Source organism: Trachypithecus francoisi, unplaced genomic scaffold (genome assembly GCF_009764315.1).
Source record: "Trachypithecus francoisi isolate TF-2019V2 unplaced genomic scaffold, Tfra_2.0 Lachesis_group7, whole genome shotgun sequence".
NCBI lineage: Eukaryota > Metazoa > Chordata > Mammalia > Primates > Cercopithecidae > Trachypithecus > Trachypithecus francoisi.
Window position 1 is genome coordinate 69,251,632 of NW_022681472.1, and position 20,294 is coordinate 69,271,925.

Sequence of the window (20,294 nt, forward strand, 5' to 3'; positions counted from 1 at the left end):
ACTTGCCCAAGAATTGCAATCCTTCTGGCCTAGACTGCCTTTTAAGTTTTAGGATCCCAGAATCCTTTAGCCCATGGTAGCATAGCTTGCTAGTACTCAGGTTCTGACTGCCAGGATGGACAAGTCCCCTTTGGCTAGGGCTGGTCTAAATGTTCCCTCCATTGGCGCTGGATGAGTTCTGTCTGGTGTTGCTTTCTGCTGTGGCAGGGCATCACTGAGTTCCAATGCAACGTCCTTGTGATGGTTAATATTGAATGTCAACGTGATTGGATTAAAAGATACAAGGTATTGTTCCTGGGTGCATCTGTGAGAGTGTTGCCAAAGGAGATTGCAATGAGAGAGGTAGACCCACCCTGCAGCTGGGTGGGCACCATCTAATCAGCCACCAGCACAGCTAAAGTAAAGCAGGCAGAAGCAGGAGGGAGAGCGGACCTATTGAGTCTTCCAGCCTTCATCTTTCTCTTGTGCTGGATGCTTCCTGCCCTCGAAAATCAGACTCCCATTTCTTCAGCTTTTGGACTCTTGGGCATATATCAGTGGTTTGCTAGTGGCCCTGGGACCTTCAGCTACAGACTGTAAGCTGCACTGTTGGTTCCCTACTTTTGAGGTTTTGGGACTTGGATTAGCTTCCTTGCTCTTCAGCTTGCAGACGGACTATTGTGGGACTTAATCTTGTGATCGTATCAGTCAATATTCCTTAATAAATTTCCCTTCATATATAAAACTGTCCTATTAGTTCTGTTTCTCTAGAGAAACCCAGCTAATACAGTCCCACAAACACTTTGCCCTCTCCCTCTCTTTGCAGATTCTCTCTTTGTACCATGTGGCCAACCACTGGGGTATGAGAAAGAGGTGGCAGTGGCAAACCCATACTGTCTTTCTAACCCTCTTCAGTGTCTCTTCCTGTGATATGAACTTAAAATCACATACTATGATTGCTTACTTGATTTTTGGTTCTTAGGAAGTTGATTTTTGTGTGAATTATTATTCAATTTTGTGTTCCTGTGAGGAGGATTGTCAGTGGAGGCTTCAATTTGGTCATCTTGCTCCACCTCTAACTGCTATATGTTTTGTTGATATACTAAGTGTTATTTCAAAATGTTTTCTGAGTGTTGCTATTCTGTAAAATTGAATTTGTTTTTCCATTTCAATCTGACAGCCAGCCAATTTAAAGGTTCTTTTTTTAACCCCAAGAACTCTGTAGATTCTTTGGGGGTATCGACTTAAAGGGTCATGTAATTTGTAAATAATGACAAAGTGATGTTTTCCTTTCTCATCCTTATGCTACAGCAGGTACTTAGACATGAGCAGGGCAGGAGAACCCTCCTCCCACCCCCAGGAATGTCAGGCAATCATAAGGTGATGGTCAAGCAGTTGTTAAACTGTCTCGCTGAAGTAATAATTAGTTTCAGCTGGTGCCAGAGACGGACCGTCTTGCAGCAGATAGAAAACACCTGAAACTGGTGATCAGCAGCTTTCTGATAAGACCTCAGGAGTTAGTCGACTGGAATCAAGCATGCGCACTAACAGGCATAATGGCCGAGTTAAAAATACCTCAAATAAGCATGCATAAAACTTTAGTAAGCATGCTGTAGATGCAGTCTCTCCCAAGGGCTGGCCAGCCACTGTGCATGCAAACAGCCTACCTCAAGGGAAGAATCAGACAAGAAGGAACACAACTACTCCCAACCAGGAATCATACCGACATCTAAAACTGTAAGTTAAAAGTCAAACTGTGCACTTGAATCCCTCGTTTTCCAGTTGGGCCTCTTCCAGGTGTACTTTACTTCCTTTCATCCCTGCTCTAAAACTTTTTAATACACCTTCACCCCTGCTCTAAAACTTGCCTCAGCATCTCCTTCAGCCTTAGTCCACTCAGTTGAATTCTTTCTTCTGAGGAGACAAAAATTGAGGTCACTGATAACATTTGTATTTAAATTTTATTTTCTTTCTCAATACTCTAATTAGATAATTTCATAAAAGGTTAAGTGGAAGTTGTACCAATATTCATGCCTTCTTCCTAACTAAAAGTAATTATCTCAAAATTATCTATCAGTACCTATTATGTTGGTTGGTTGATTGTGATAGACAGCTTTTCTTAGAAAAAGTTTTAATTATACTCTCAATTTGATTTTTTTTGCATGAATATTGTGATGGTTAATATTGCCAACTTGATTGGATTGAAGGATGAAAAATATTATTTCTGGATGTATCTAGGTGTTTCTGGGTGTTGCCAGAAGAAACTAACATTTGAGTCAGTGGACTGAGAGAGGAATACCTGCCCTTAGAAAGACCCACACACAGTGTGGGTGGGCATCATCCAATAGGCTGCCAAAACAACTAGAAAAAGCAGGCAGAAGAAGGTGGAACTGGCTGACTTGCTGAGTCTTCCAGGCTCATCTTTCTCCCATGCTGGATGCTTTCTGCCTTCGAACATCAAACTCCAGGGTCTTCAGCTTTTAGACTCTTGGACTTACACCAGTGGTTTGCCAAGGGCACTGGGGCCTTCAGCCACAGACTGAAGGTAGCACTGTCCGCTTCCCTACTTTTGAGATTTTGGGACTCGGACTGGATTCCTTGTTCCTCAGCTTTCTGATAGCCTATTGTGGGACTTCATCTTGTGATTGTATGAGTCAACATTCCTTAATAAACACCCTTTCATATATTCATCTTTTCTATTAGTTCTGTCCTCTAGAGAACCCTAATACAAATATATAGTAAAATTCATTAAGTACTTTTTCTGCATCTATTGAGATCATATAATTTCCCTCCTCTAGTACCTTTTCAAAAATTCTAATAACTTATTCTATAACAGTATGTCAACAATGTGTTTCTGGGATAAACTAAGCTTACTTATGGTGTATTATTTTATTTCAGGGGAAATTTTATTTGGTATCTTAATAGTTTTGGATTTTTGTAATCATTTTCACAAGGGAGATCAGCCTGTAAAGTTTCTTTCTCGTAGATCCTTTACATGGATTAAATATTAAAGTTGTGTTTCCTAATAAAAGTAATTTGAGCATGACATTTTATGTGCCTCTTCCTGGAAAATACTTTTATGAGATTGGAATTACATAAACCTAAATATTTAGTGTAACTGATCTGTAAATCGATTTGAGCTGAGTGCTTTCTTTATGGAAAGTTTTCAAAATAGTGATTTACTTCTTTTTACAGTTGTTGAATGCTCCAGATTTTCTTGTTTTTTCTAACTTTTAATAATCTCATGTCATTTGAATTATTCTATTTTATCTTAAATTCCTGCATGCGATTCTGTTGTCTGTTGTTTTTTTTTTTCCTGTATTTTACATTGAAAACTTTTATTTTGTCTTTTAAATTGACTGACCTCACTTCTCTTAGGATCGTTGTCTTTGTGGAAATTTGTAGACATTTTAGTTCAAAGGGTTTCTCCAGATATTTGCCTATACTCCTGTTAATTATCTGGCATCATAAGCCCATCATATTATGACTTCATTAATTAGATTATCTTCTTGAACTGTTTTGAATCACATAAATCCATGTGATAGTGACAGACAGCTTACTTCATTTCTCATAAAAAATCACCCACCACTACCTCATTGTAACACAATGAGATTCCATAACTTTCTAATTGACCATCTGTGCATTAGATTCATTTCTAACTTATCCTTTCTCTGATGGTATAGCCCCCAGAGCCACACCCTTTATATATGGATTCTTAATTTTACTCATCATCTTGGATAAGTCTGAAGATTTATTTCCCAGCTCCTCTATTCTATACGGCAATAAATATGGAAGTTCTAAGTTACTATGATTTGGCTCATATTTTCAAGATAAAAGTTGATTTGGGGCTAACTTAGTTCCATGATGCCTGTTTCATTAAGGTATTTTTCTTTTTTTTTACCCCTGTTAATTTCTTAATTTCATGCCACCCTAGTTATCCATTTAAGTGTGTGTATATAAGAGTCAGCTTTTTAACTGATTTCTTCAAGTGAATGTTTTAGGTTATATATTCCCCAGTAATACCAGGAACAAATTCTTAGTATAAGACTATGTATGTTTTAAATATCAACCGATACTGCATTTGCATAGGCATATTTATGAAAAAACACTAGATGTTATCAATATTTATGCATTTAGATTAATAAAATATATTTTAGTTTTTAAAATTTTATTTTGCATCGTATCTTGAATATGAGATTTGGAATATCATTCAATTATTTATTGAGTATTCCTTTTCTTGCATGTATTGCTTTCTCAGAGACTATTCCACTTTTCTATTGATTTCTCTTTTCATATCTGGCTTTGTGTGCAATGCACACATATTAGGAAGCTACTTAAAAAGTGTTAATGATGCAGAAATACAAAATGCATGTGTTTAAAATATAAAGAGGTAGAGTTGAAATATCTCTACTACATTTGGCAACTACAATGGCTTCTGTAGAGACACAGCTTGGCAAGTTGGTGAAGGCTTCTATTTTTGATAAAATCACCCCTCTAAATGGCCAATTATCAATGACACCATCACTTAGAAAGCTGTGCAAGGCTTCGACCTACTGTCTGACAGGTAGTAACATATCCTGGAAATGTATCCTGAATGTAGACAAACTTTTCAAATGTCATTTGTCAGACAGTGGGCTAAGTAGCAATTCAGAGGAGCAAAGTGCGTCGTCTAAAATGAACAATTGACAGCTTATGGGTTAACTTCTAGTAAAGAAAATATTCTTGCTCCAAGTTCTAGCTGAGATTTTCTCTGCCTCTTCTTACATTCTTTTCTTCTCCCTGGCTTCACCTTCCTTGCTTGTTTTCCTTTAGTACATTCTATTATTTATGTAATTCTGGGGCACCAGTGAAAGCACTTGGTAAACTCATAAAAGGAAAAAATACAAAGACATATGTTATTCATGTATATTTATAATAACTTTTTCTTTAAAAATTTAAATATTTTTTCAATATTTCTGATGTGACTTAGAGATCTGTATATGTATCCTAGCAGCAGTACTTCCTTGTTTTAATCACTAAAAGGCTGTTACACTGTGATATGGACGTTTGAAAATGTCCTATGTATTCTAACAGAAATTATAGGAAATTGGTCACAGGTTTCTCATGTGACCATTTCTAATTAAGAAATATATAGAACAAGAAATTCTAGTGAATGAAGTTATAACTTAGCTAAGTAGTCACAGTTCAATGTTGTCCTGGATCAACCATGATCAATTTGGAAGCCATACATATCTCTTGTAACCATACTTATTTTCTAAGAACAGACAATAAGAAAGTTATTTTTTAAAATGATGCACATGCCCTATATATAAGCAAAATCACTCTGATTCTATTTTGGAAAAGAGAATACAAATTCTTTCTTTGAAGGATGTCCATATTCCATCTAGCAAAATCATAATCTCCTTTAAAGCCTTGTAACTTAAATATTTAGATATCAGGTTAGCTACTATTAATCGTTTTCATGCTACATGGTAGGGGAATAGATAAGGTAAAGAAAAAATGTAATAAACAAATATATTGGTCAGGTGCAGTGGTTTACACCTATAATCTCAGCACTTTGGGAGGCTGAGGTGGGTGGATTACTTGAGGTCAGGAGTTTGAGAGCAGCCTGGCCAACATGGCCAAACCCCATCTCTACTAAAAATACAAAAATTAGCCGGACATGGTGTCACATGCCTATAATCCCAGCTTCTTGGGAGGCTGAGACATGAGAATTGCTGGAACTGGGAGGAAGATGTTGCAGTGAGCTGATATCACTCAAGGGCACTTGTGCCTGGGTGACAGAGCAAGACTGTCTTAAAGAAAAAAAAACCCAACAAATATATTAATATTTATCAGTTTAATATTTGATTTGGTATTAACGCACAAACAGAAAATAGTTGTATTTAAGAGCTCATTTCTGAAGCTAGTCACATGATTGCTCTGTCTTTCACTCCCCATTTCATCCTCCTTTTAACTTTGGCAAACATTGCAACTGTTTGTGGTCCCTTCATGGTAGAGCTTGGGCTCAATGAGAGAAGTGAGACCCCTATAAATTATATAAAGCATAACTTTTGATAGTCATTAGCCATTGTATAATCATAACAACTTGTTAAACAGTTCATTATAAATATTTTATCCTTATGTCTGTGATTGATCTTGAAATTGAGGTACAAAAGTTGGGACTGGGAGCTAGATATAAAATGAGGGTGACCAAGAGCAAACTGGGAACACATCACTGAAACACATAATTCTCTTAATATAGAAACTAAAAGGTGTTAAGTAAATAACAGAGAAAAACATAAAAAATAATCAGTGATTGATTAAGGTAGAGTCTCGTAAATAATCAAATGTACATAACTTACTAATTAATTATTTAAAGTAGGTTTCATATGCACCTTGTATGAAGATTATATAAAAGCTTTCTCTTCGATGATTTTTCTTATCATTATGAAATATTCCACAAGAAAGACTCCTGCTAGGTAAAACAAACAAACAAAAATAACAAATATAGATTTCATAATTATATGTATCTACTTTGAATGCTAGTTTTATTATTTATTAACTTTGTGATCTTGCCTAGAATACTCAACATTTGTCAGCTTAATTTTCCTCACTAATAAAATAGAAAAAGTAATGCTTGTAGAACTAGTGTAAAAATAAAATTAGATTGTATAATTAAAGGCCTGGGTGTATAATCAGTTTACTAATTGTGTTCACTTTTGTAGTCATGAAAATAAGATGATAAAATTTTTCTTAATCGTAACTTAAGCCGTGTGTTGTGGCAAATTTTCCTGTGAATGATGAGTATATTGATATGAAAATTCTAAAAGAAATTGTTAATTATAGTTGGAAAAATTTGCAAATTGACTAAGTTAATAATAAAATCTAATCGTCTTTTTAAAATATTGGTAGCTGACAATTATTAAAGGTAGATGATGGTTAGCCACTATCACTAACCTTATTATCAGTCTAAAAGGAAAGAAATTTCATACCCTATTCTGTCATATTATAGACATTCTTATTTGATAGGCAAAAACTGTCTTCTAGCCAGAAGCACAGGCAACAAGAAATAAAGGCAAATGGGATAACATTAAACTAAAAAGCTTTTGTGCCATAAAAAAAAAAATCAAGAAAGTGAGGAGAAAATATACAGAATGTTAAAAAATATTTGCAAACTATGCATCCGACAAGGAATTCATATCCAAGAATATGTAACAAACTCAAACGACTCAGTGGCAATAAAATAAGTAATCTGATTAAAAAATGGGAAAAGACTCTGAATAGACATTTCTCAAAACAAGACATACCAATGACCAACAGATACATGAGAAATGCTCAACATCACTAATCACCAAGGAACTACAACTCAAAAAATATTATTTCTTTAATGTATTATGAAATCTCACATCTTACTTTTTGTGGTGTTCCAAAAATACTCTCCTTGAAGTATTCTGATGTATATGATAAACTAATCTAAAGGGAGGATGAAGCTAGAAAACTAGGCATCTATAGGTCATCAAAAATTAGCTGAATTAGTAAATGAGCTCAGAACCTTTTAGGGATCAAGTCCAGGGTGCTGTGCCTCATTTAAAGAATGAGGAGTCATTTCATTTTAATATTCTGACTATGCAAGTGTGTGGAGTTTCCAAAAACTATTTTAAACAAAGCACATAGCTGGGAAACTACTAGTTTTACCAACAGGCAGCCGCTTCTAGCATCCGTTATGCTAAATAGCAAATCTCGTATTGTTGAGGAATCATACAGGTTGTAAAAATGCTTGGAGTAACAACCTCTAAACTGTGGACTTTCCAATTAAATGCTAGCTGACCATGCCAGGAGAAGGATTTTCTAATTAGGCCAACTAGATGTCCTCGGGTTCAAATAAATGTACACACATTTATTTCACATAGCCAATGACATCAAATTGCATACTAATGTAAATTAGAAATATCATAAAATTGTGTCCTCAAATTTTTTGAAAAATAATACATTTAGATAATCAGAACAGCCTTAGAAAATCCACACTAGATTTCCACTGAATATACATTTATTGTACATACATCAAGTATATAGAATTTACAAATAAAGAATTGATTATTCTTAATTGTCCCTCCTAAATTAAATGGCAAAGTAGTATAAACTTAGAATAGTAGAAACATGGAAAATAATTGTCTTCTCTGATGTTCCTGGATGCCTGTGGTTCTCAAAAATATAACAAAAAGTATTTGTGTCACATATAAGATGCTGTTTTACAAAAATGTTGTGAGAAGGGTTGTCCACAGGAGTAGACTTACCAAATGTGTTTTTCAAAAATTGTTATTTCTTGTAAAACTAATGTGGCTAAAATTTGTGATGGTTTACTTATTCCAGACACTATTCTATGAGCTTTTATATGCATTGATTTATTCATCCCTCAAAATAATTCCATAAATTAGACAATATTATTAATCTTTGTGCAGATAAGGCAGAGAACTATTAAGTAACTTTCCAAAGGCCAAACAGCTGGAACATTAATTAAATAGCATTAAAGCATAGACATTTGGCTCTGGAGTTCATCTTTTCAGCTAGTACAGTATAGTGACTCTATCATGGTGGGTAGCCAAGGCTGGCTTCCTGGACATATGCCCTGTGCAGTCACATAGGGTCCCATGCTTAGAAGGGAAATGGACTTGGTTTAATACTCACATTGTTTAGTTCATACTTAGTTAATAATATCCATACCTGCATCATAGTCACACTGTTCTTGAGTCCATTAAGCAAGGGTGTGGGAGATTCTGGAAGGAGGCTGGCTATCAACAGAATAGCCATGTTGTTCATATGCTTCATATGATCCTGCTGTGAACCAGAATATTTTCTAGCTATTAATGCTGCATAACAAACTACCCTAAAACTCAGTAGCATGAAACAAATCTTATTTTAACGAATTTTTTGCCCCCTGTCTCACTTCCTGATGTCTGGGACTTTGCTTGGAGACCCAATGCCTGGGATGACGCTATAGCCAGGAGCAGGTATAATGTGGATGTGTCTTTACTTGTGTATCTGGCGATCCAAGCTAGATGTCCACTGGAAATTCAGCTGAGGTCATTGAAGAAAGCACTTATGAATTGTCTCTCACTGCAGCCTGGGCTTCCTCAAAGCATACAGGCTTCAGAGTATTTGCCCTTCTTATGTCTGACTTCTTACAGACTTCTAACGTAAGGGAGTGCTCCAAGATAACTAGGCAAAAACAGCTGAACTTTAAAAACACAGCTTCAGAAGTCACTAAGATTTATTTCTGCTGTACACCATTGTTAGGGAGCAGTAACCAACTAGCCCAAATTCAAGGGGAAAAGACAAAGGTCCTCCTTCTTAATAGAAGCAGGTATCTATTTCCTATAAACTCAGAAAAAGAAGGACTATCTATCCATGACATGTATTTAAAAGTTTCTATATATTTGCTATGGATCTATTTGCAATGAATCTGTCTGTACAACAAATTGTGATGTAAAACACAGACTTTATTTTATTTTATTTTATTTTATTTTATTATTTTTTTTGAGATGGAGTCTCACTCTGTCAGCCAGGCTGGAGTACAATGGTGCAATCTTGGTTCACTGCAACCTCTGCCTCCCAGGCCCCTGCCCTCAGCCTCCTGAGTAGCTGGGATTACAGACTCAGGCCACTGTGCCCAGCTAATTTTTGTATTTTTAGTAGAGATGGAGTTTCATCATGTTGCCCAGGCTGGTCTTAAACTGCTGACCTCAGGTGATCCATCTGCCTCAGCCTCCCAAAGTGTTGGGATTACAGGCGTGAGCCACTGCTCCTGGCCAACACAGACTTTTCCATAGGATGGTAGCTGACGTTCAAAACTTAGCACAGCACTTGACACCTAACGGATGCAGAATAAATATTTGCTGTGGTTGAAATAACATCTGCATTATCATTATCGTACTGAACAGTCATAAAGGAATAATACGAGATGAGTTACATCTTGCCTATGGTTTATAAAGGTAATTAGAGGATCAGAAAATGTACGGTTGATTAGCAGAAATCCTTCCAGTAATAATAGATTTAAATAAAACCACAGGAAATAGATAGTAATAGGGGAAATTGTTCTCTGAGATATTATAGTGGAAATTGTAGTCAAGTAGAAAATTATGGATTTATTAAACAATTATCTGACTTGTTTACAAAAGGCAAAAGAGAATTGACTTTTACTGGATACAATTTCAGTTAATTCTATTTCTAAATGTAGGCAGATACAAAATACAAAATCTAAAAGCATCTTAGTAGGAGAAATGTTTATTATATGACTTACAAAATGGATTTTCTATCTGTTGTTTTAAATGTAATAAATTAAACTCTCACAAAAAATTTAAAACTCAGTTTCATCAAGAATTCCTATGCATCATTTTATAAACATTTTTGGTTGTGTTACTTATGTCAAATTGGCAAATTCAGAAAATTTAGCCATATTTATGAAAGCAAAGGAAAGAATTGAGACAAGTCTTTCAATTAAACATACAATCCAATTGACCGGGCTGTGATTGTCATTCCAGAAGCTACTAATGAGACATAATATTATGGTAATAATTCTAGGCATCTTTATAGCTTATCAAACAAGTAACACATAATTTCTATATTGCCCAACTCTCAATTTTACTTTCCATGAGATACTATTCCTACTCTGAGTAATAAAGGGCAACTGAATTTTCTTTTCCAAATATGTATAACATTCAAAGAAAAACACAAACTTATTCTTCAGGCATAATCGTTTCATCAGAAGTTAAATACAGAAGCACATCAGAATGTAGTAATTAAATTAGAGAACTCAGAAATCATTCACTTTTTTCCTTTGTTATATTCTTATGGATTGTTTATGATATATAATGCACACAATTATGGGTATTATGGACACCACCATTGGTAATGTCCAGCCCTGACTTTACAATATTCTCTGAAAACAAATAAATCAATGATTAGAATAAACTGAGAGGTGGATGATACAGTTTAGTAATAATTCTAGACCACGTTGGAGGAGCATCTTAATCAGACAGAGGGATTTAAAGAAAACTTCCTAGAGTATGTCAATTCGTGCTGAGACACAATTAATGTAAAAAAGGGCTTTCTTGCTAACTGGTTCAGTGTTTTATGGTTGAGAACTTTTTAAAAAAAATTATGAAGTTTCATAAATGATTGCAGAGCATTTTTTATGGAACTACTATAGATAACATATGTAACGACTGAAGTAGAAATTTTGAACAACAAAAAAGGATGCAAAATTTAGTGTATAACATCTGCTTCTTCAATTTAAATCAGGTCTCCTTGACAAAAGCTTTAAACAGAATAGCACAACTGATCCCCAAATCTTTGCTGGTCTCAGTTCTGTGTGTTAAAAAGCTCATAGGGTATTGGATCTAAATAGAATTGCATGGAAAATTTTTAAACATTTAGGTATTTCTTTCTGATTTTAATAGCAATGCATGATAATCATCTAAAATTTGTAACGTACTAATACAACACAAACAGCATACAGGAAAATGGTACTTAGACTTTTCCCACCTATGGTAGTAATGACTAACCATTGTATTTGGTTAAACATACATGCTGTGCAATTTTTGTAAAAAATTAAAATTTCAAATTCCTGGACTCCCAATATTTTAGCAGTCTAATCTTATCTCACCAACTAATGGAGAAAAAGATCCTCATTTCTCTTTATTCCTGAGGCCACACCAACCTGTTAGTACAGATAGTACCCCCTTTGCTTTAATATCCTAATTATTTTGGCAGGTTAGTCCTTCTAAAACACAGGTTATCAGGCCAATTTACGAGGGTCTCCCAATTTTCCTGATCTTGGCTGCACAGAGTTTCTCACACATTTGTCTGCTCCAGCTTCCTTATGTAAACACACTCTACATAACTCTGTGCTCTAGTCTCTGCAGTAGATACCTCCATAGACAAGGCCTTTTTTCCATGGCAACAGCCATTGCTTTGCTTCCAGTTTACATCTGTAGCATGAACTGCCAGTGTTTTCTATAGAGAAATGAGGTTATTGCTTCTTTTCCAGTCAGTGTTGAACCTTGTCATCTTAACCTTAGCGTGGCTTAATATATATGAGGCTCTTCATTAAATAAAGAACCTTTGAATCTGGGTGTATATTTTCTTTCATATTTTCTTTCCATAGATGTGGAAAGAAGAACTATAATACATATTCCTGCTTCACCTTTCATCTTAGCCTGAGGTTCCTCTCCACAAATATTTTCCCCCTTCTGTCAACCCCAGATACACCAAGGGAAACTCCTTTGCAAATCCAATAAAGAAATTACATGCATGCACATTGAAGAAGAGAGAAGAGTGTTCCTCTTCCAACCCAAACCCTGTTTAGGCTCAGTCACAACAGCATGCTAAGCACAGAAGGAAACATTTCTAAAACAACGCAAGTATGTAATAATAAATGGGTAGAAAGCCATAAAAAATAAACAAAAATCTTCCTAATGTGTTAAATTCTGAAATTGTTGGAAGCACTTTTATTAAACCTCAAAAAGAGGAGATGACAAAGCAGGCTGCCTTTTCAAAAATAAGAAGTTGCACTGAGGTTGTTATACCATGGGTGAAAAAACAAACATTGTTCTAGGTCTGAAAACTAAGGGAGTTCATTAAGTTCATTATCAGTTCAGTTACATGTAAATAAATTAACATAAGAACAATTTCTAAATTATTTCTCGTTTCTACATATGTGTGTTTTATGAATGTCCATAATTATCTAACACATACTTTATCAATCATCTACCTTTAATCGCATACAATAAAGTAACAAATAAATTTTCCCAGAAGCCAAAAATAATTTCACAGAAAAAAAGAGTCTTATTTTTTTATTAAATGACAAGGAATCACAACAGAAAAACCTTTCAATTATGATGGGGATCAAATCATAATAAAATTTTAATTTGGTTTAAGACCTAATTAATTAAGCTGGGATTCTTTATTTAAACAACTAGGTTATACATTCAGTTTAAGGGTAAAAAATAAAATAAGAGATTTTACCTACAGTACTTAGATGACTCAAGTAGATTATTACATAGTATTTGTTTGTTCAGCTTTGTTCTGTTTACCACAGGGCACTATGTCCAGTAACTATGACCTTGATTCTCCCGTAAAGGTTGGGATTAGGAATGAACCTTCCCACCAAATATAGAGTTGAAAGGACAGTAATTTCTCCTACTATAATATCTAATGAACAGGCATTGTTCTTTATGTTCTCATAACTCTGGATTCTGCTTGAGTTAGAGTTTCAGTACTCAGAGGGGGAACATTCTCAACAAGGGGCCTAGAATGTTACCAGCATATTAGAAATTGAGATAATCCCTGTCCACTTAATGCTTATTGTTCCATTCAAAACATAACAAAGAAAACAAAAAGTAAAGGAGCTAGAGTTTTGGCAGGTATACGGCTCTAAATTTCATGAGGAAATCAAGTGACTGCTACAAAATAGAGCAAAAATAGTAAGAAGCTATTGAAGCTGAAATCCCATAGAGGTAAAATCCTCAAGGACTTGGATCTCTCAGGGAAGATTAGATCAATCGACAAAGTGAAAACAAAAACAAAAACAAAAACAAAAAACACTAAAGCATCTGAGGTGGAGCCAAGACTAAAAGAAATGTGGAAAGTGATCAAGAAAGTGAATAATAAGTGGATATAATGCCTCAAAATCAATTGCAAAAGTGAGGAATGCAATATTTACTCATTTAATCCTAAGTTGAATACATATTTTGTATATGTTAACTATTTTACATATATTTGTATATGTTAAATTTTTTTCTTTTTGTACTTCTAATCTCTTGCTATATTCTATAATACGTGTGAGTGATGGTGAATTTTGTACTAGTAGTTCACAGATTGCAGAGTACTGAGGCAGAATGAAGAGAGAATTATAGGAAGAAGAGATGGCACACAGAGATTATAGGCTTCAAGTTCAATAAGAAATTTCATAAGCTGGGGTTCTTCCCATTTGGGGATAGAATTAAGTTTTTAATGACAGAAGAGACTGTTGTGTTAGGCAGAGGCATTATTGTTGCTCTTGTGATTGTTTATTGTGAGAATTTTCAGTATGGAATAAGAGCATATGCTGCTATTATATAGCTGATATAATAGACCATACATTTATTTTAATACATATGGCTGTCTATAATCCTGAAACACTCTGTGCAAGTTTGAAAATTTTCTAGATTTCATTACATTCTGCCTCCCTATGTTTGAAGTCAGAAATATACTTTCCTTTCCTTTCTTTCAGGTCCCTGCTCTGAAACTCTATTAATCTGAACCATTTATAGCAACATCAAAAGAGATGCAAGAAATCAAATAAGTAGGCTTGTAGTTGAATGTCCTGTGATGACTGTGATGTCAAGTGCAGCTGCTCAGAAGTAGGAGTGTCATAGGTTTTAGGAAGAGTATCTCATGGGCCGACTTCACGACGTTAACAGTGATATCCATGAACAGTGATGATTGTGCAGGGATCTTCTTTAAAGAGACCGTCTGTCTAGATTGGACAAGTCTCCTGGCTGTGTAAGTTCCTACTCTAGTCAGTGGCCTTTTGGGAAATTCTAAGGGCTATCAAATATTCTTTCCAAATTTTTTTTTCTGCTAAAATTAGTTACTGATGCTCTCTCCTGTTTACAATTATGGACAATAGTCATTATTGGTTGTGTTTAGAAAATCTCTTATTAGAGCTCTGCAGATGCTCCCAAAGTAACAGAGCACAATGCTATATCTCATTTCTTAAATGAGGAATGTATAAAAACTGGAAACAAAAGAATCCATTATTTCCTCTTCTTCTATAGCAGTAAACATAAAATATACATTCATATCTCAAGAAGTAATCATTCCTGTGAATGGAAGCCTTCATGTATCAAAGAGGGAGTCTCATTTAAACCTAATCCCAAATCACCCGACTTAATTTTAAATAAAATGTGTAAATGCCAATATTTTTAGAAAAAATTGGAAAGAAATTAAATTTAAAAATGTGTCTAAAAACCGTATAAATCTGGAATGGCACTCTTTTCAAGACATGTAGTAATTTTAGATTTGAATTGCTGCTGTTGCAAGTCAAAAGCAACTAAGAAAACAACTTAGGGACAAAAACAATCCCTTCTTACAAAAGAAGAAGGAGAGAGAGAAAAAGGAGAAGAGTACCTGCAGCAATGCAATATAATTAGGTCTAGATAGTAATGCAGAACAAGTCTTAGAGACTGAAAAAAAACCAAAAGCATTGAAAAGAAACATAGAGAAAGACGGAGTGAAGTTGCGTGGTTCCACAGTTGCAAACACAGTGTGCCAATTTGCAGTGGTTCCTCTGTTGGAACAGGTGTGTCAAATGTGATCTGTAGCTGTAAAGAGGTATCCCAATAAGGATGCATTACTTTCCTGCTCTGCAAGGGACACAGTATGGACACTCTTTCAGTGGCTTGGTAACTCAGAGACAATCAGTTTCCAGAAATTAAAATGTAGGTACTTAGCAAATTTCCTCATACAGAAATTTCCCACAAGAGTCAGGGCTAAAAGATTGGCAGACCATGAGATTTAGAGATAATTTGGATGAATCAACAAATAAGAATCTAGGCTACATTTGCCTTGCATTCTGTATTTGGATCAGATTGTAGAGCTGTGCTAGGATATAAGATGTTTCTGAGAAGACTCCTCCTATTTTCTGAGTCAAAGGCAGTTCCCTAACAAAAATCTACCTCATGTCATTCAGTTTTTTAAGGCATGTTAGGCCTTCAAAATACAATCAAAATACAAATCCAGACATGTATGCCTAAGTCTCCTTTTTTTTCCCCTTGAAAATCTTACCACACCAGCTCCAAAGGTCCAGGAAGATTTAATAGAGGATGAGGTGTTTGATTTTTTAAAAAATGAGTCACCTCTCTTGTCTATTAAAAAAGTAACAACATTTTTAAAAAGAAAATTCTATTCTTCATGATTCTATGTGATATTACAGAGAGATGTTAATTTGCTTTTAAAGCATTTAAGTATTTGATTCCTTAAAACCTCTCTAAAGCTGCAAAATTGTACATTAGCATGGAGAAACATTTAAAGCAGTTTCATATTCAATTTATATTCATATATGCAAGTATAGCTAAAGTAAATCTTTCAGCAGGATTTTGAGCTATTCTAGCAGTGTGGAGAAAAAACTCTTTCTGAGTTAGTGAGTTTCTTATTACATAGAAACTAGCATATTATTTCGGTATTGTGAATTAGAAAAAAATCCGGGACCCCCCTCAAAATTATTTACTCTAGTGAAATTTAGAAGCATAGAACCAGCAATCTTATGGAGGCAACAATTGAAAACAAATAATTTTAAAAGTCTCCTTCTATTATTTTAATCCTCACCAAGAACATATTTAATAAACTCTTGACCTATGTGAGGCTCCATCTTAGATACCTTAGAAGAAATCAAAACGTCATTATTTCCACATCTAGGAAGAATATGAAATGAAACGGGCGTAAAAATAAAAATACATGTTTGAGTGTGGAGTAAGCGAGTTAACATGTGGTGCCACAAAGAAAGTTTTGCCTGAGGTAGCAGAGCTTCGTGGAAATATCAGCATTTTATCTCTGCCAGAAGGCGGTAGATAGATGATTGATAGATAAGAGAGACCAGCTGTGTGTGTGCATGGGTGAAAAAGACAAAGAGAGAGATACAGAGATATATACAGAAAGGAAGATTTTGAAAATGATGAAAGATTGGAAAACACCCTCAAAATATTTGATATAATTTTTTTTTTTTTTTTTTTTTTTTTTTTTTTGAGACGGAGTCTCGCTCTGCCACCCAGGCTGGAGAGCAATGGCCGGATCTCAGCTCACTGCAAGCTCCGCCTCCCGGGTTTAGGCCATTCTCCTGCCTCAGCCTCCCGAGTAGCTGGGACTACAGGCGCCCGCTACCTCGCCCGGCTAGTTTTTTTGTATTCTTTTAGTAGAGACGAGGTTTCACCGTGTTAGCCAGGATGGTCTCGATCTCCTGACCTCGTGATCCGCCCGTCTCGGCCTCCCAAAGTGCTGGGATTACAGGCTTGAGCCACCGCGCCCGGCCGATATAATCTTATACATAATCCTTTGCATTCTATCAGGATAGAAAAAGGTTTAGGAAATCTGTGGGTTGAATATGAGTGGTATTCAGAGAGACAAACAGAAACAATCAGATTTATTACAAATTTACATGAGTAGTATTTGAATATATGAATTTACAATAAGGAATATTTATTTTGTTCCTCAGATAGAAACATTACAGGATTATGAAAACTATTCTCCAATATGTAGTTAGAGAATGATTTGAAAACTATATATACAAACTTAAATGGTCTATGTGTTCAATTAAAAAATTTGAATAGTTTGTTCTTTATCATTCCAATTGATGAAAATAGAAAAGTATCTTGCTAACTGTGGTGGCTAATGCCTGTAATCCCAGCACTTTGGGAGGCCCAGGTGGGCAGATCACCTGAGGTCAAGAGTTCAAGACCAGCCTGACCAAAAAAAAAAAATAATAATAATAATAGAAAAATATTATAAAAATATATTGCAGAGAAACAAACAAAAAACTGGTATTTGAAAAATTTTGGACTGTAATAAACCGCATATGTAAGTGAAATTCTTCCTGTTGTATATCTCAATTGTATCTATGAATTACAAACAAGTAACATGACATGTGTATCCATAATGACACATGTATCCATAAATGTACCGACAGAAATTTTAATAACAATGAGAAAAACTTCTGAATACAAACCTTAATATAGCTTAAAGATATTTTCACTGAATTTTAAATATTTACAATTCACAACCTATTTTAATGTTAACATAATGATATTTTATACAGTAAACTGAAGCTTTTTGATGATTATCATAGAAGATAATATTGGAGTATCTGGTTCGTAATTAATTCTTGTATTGTCTTTTAAATATATTCTTTCACTCAGGTAAATGGCATTGTTAAATACATAATTAAAGTAGCAAAGAAATTGTGGCTGATTATTTAAGAAATAAACTTACTGTTTAAGTATGAATTAAATCTACATATTTAGAGCAAAAATATGGTTCCTTTACCATGTTTAATTGAGATTCCATATATAGTAAAGGAGCAAAAGTAGAAGCAAAAGGAAGCTAAATGCCACAGGAGAATTAAGTAGTGTCGTCATTGTAAATAAGTGGCTATCATAATATATTTAATAATAGATTTGAAAGAAAATATATGCTGTTCATTTGGAAAGTTTTGTCAAATAAAAATTAAACACAAGCTATATTTATCACTTAATTTTACTCTCATTTATATGTTCTGCAGTGCATGTCTGTTATATTTTCAGTTAAGCTGAGCAACTCTTGACAGTAAACCTCCCATTAGTAGATTTATAGTGTTTAATTATACTCTTGAAAAACTAAGAAACCCTCTCCGTAACGCCCTCCACTCCATCAAATTTGATAGAGGCAGATAGATAGATAGAGATGTGAGATATATAAATAGATAGTTTCAGTTTCAATTTATATATAACAGACATGAAGAACAATGAAATTATAATGAAATACTTTAAATCTATGACTTCCTTATAGTCAATTTGGTTGTTGTCAGTAGTTTAATTAGTGGTTGTTTTATAAAAGACACTCTACAAAGTAAATAATTGAATATTCACCTCTACTACAGACAAATCACGTTTCTTAAAAAATTCTGTAGATTTAAAATTTAGAAACTCTGCTTCATATAAAGGCTACTTTGGACAGAAATTTGTTTATATATATATATACACACACACACACAACTACATATACACATACACATGAACACACATATTTATTCCATTTTCTAATCCCATTCTCCTTCATCCCTCCCAAGAGGCAATAACTTTTGATAATCTATATGTGTAATATTAGTACACATTTCATATCGTTTGCAGAAGAGAAAGAGGCACTAAATGCGAGGGTGATCAGTCCAAAGCACTTATTAGGGGAATCTACTTACAGAACGCTACAGCTCATCCTCCCAACAAACCATGAAAAAGAAGAAAGTGCTACCTAGGTGTGACCACGGCAAGGGATTAGGGTATTCAGTTTATAGGGGGAGTACTTAAGAAATTTTGCTCAGGGCTGGGGTTAGTTTCAGAGTTTGGGGCAAAAATCTAAACAACTTTATCAGTACCTTGGAACATTCAAACCACTGGCTTGGATGCAAACCTGCAGTGAAAAGCACAGCTGACCTAGTTACAGAGCAGTTAAAGCACTCTGTGCTTCTCATTTGGGACAGTAGGAAAAGTGGAAGAACCTGGGAACCCCACATTTTATTATTTCTTTCAGAGATAAATTGTGAGTTATAAATAGTCCGACTTTCTCTAAATTTTTAAAAAATTATTTTCTCAAGCCTGTAATCCCAGCACTTTGGGAGGTCGAGACGGGAGGATCACGAGGTGAGGAGATCGAGACCATCCTGGCTAACACGGTGAAACCCCGTCTCTACTAAAAAATACAAAAAACTAGCTGGGCGAGGTGGCGGGCGCCTGTAGTCCCAGCTACTCGGGAGGCTGAGGCGGGAGAATGGCGTGAACCCGTGAGGCGGAGCTTGCAGTGAGCTGAGATCCGGCCACTGCACTCCAGCCTGGGCGAGAGAGCGAGACTCTATCTCAAAAAAATATATATTTTTTCTTAAATATTAGTTTAGCTAATTACACTTTTAGCTAATTATTGAATATGTTATTCTATTACTTTCTTATATTACGATTATTGATGAGAGCATTCTGAGATTCTAATTACCATTTCTTTGATATATACCATTTTAATATATCTTTAATGTTTTCTATTTGTCTTTCACGTATGAAATTTTTCTATATCTGTATATGAGTTTTTTTAACATACTTCCTTATTCTTAAAACATATCATCATTCGAGATATTATTACATTTGTGATTCTTTTTACTCTCTCCTTGTAGAATTCTTATTTGTTGTATGTCAGATAGTTTAATTCCGTATTCCAAGTCTTTTAACTACATTTTATAATATGGTATATATTTTTATCTGTCTATGATGCATTTGGGTGATCTGTCTTTCAATTCACCAATTCTATTTTAAGCTGCATTTTATCACATTTTAATCAATCAAACATCGTTTTTATTTTATTAACCACCTTTTATTGTTTTCATTTCAAGTTCATCTAATATTTTTGGTGATTTTCTTTCATCATTGTTCCCATACCACATTTAATTTTTAATCATTGTAAATATTATTTTAAAATGTTATTTCAAACTTTTTTTTTTTTTACTTCGTGGCACACTATTTTATGTCTCATGTATTTTTTTTTTCAGTTTTTCAAATATCATACTC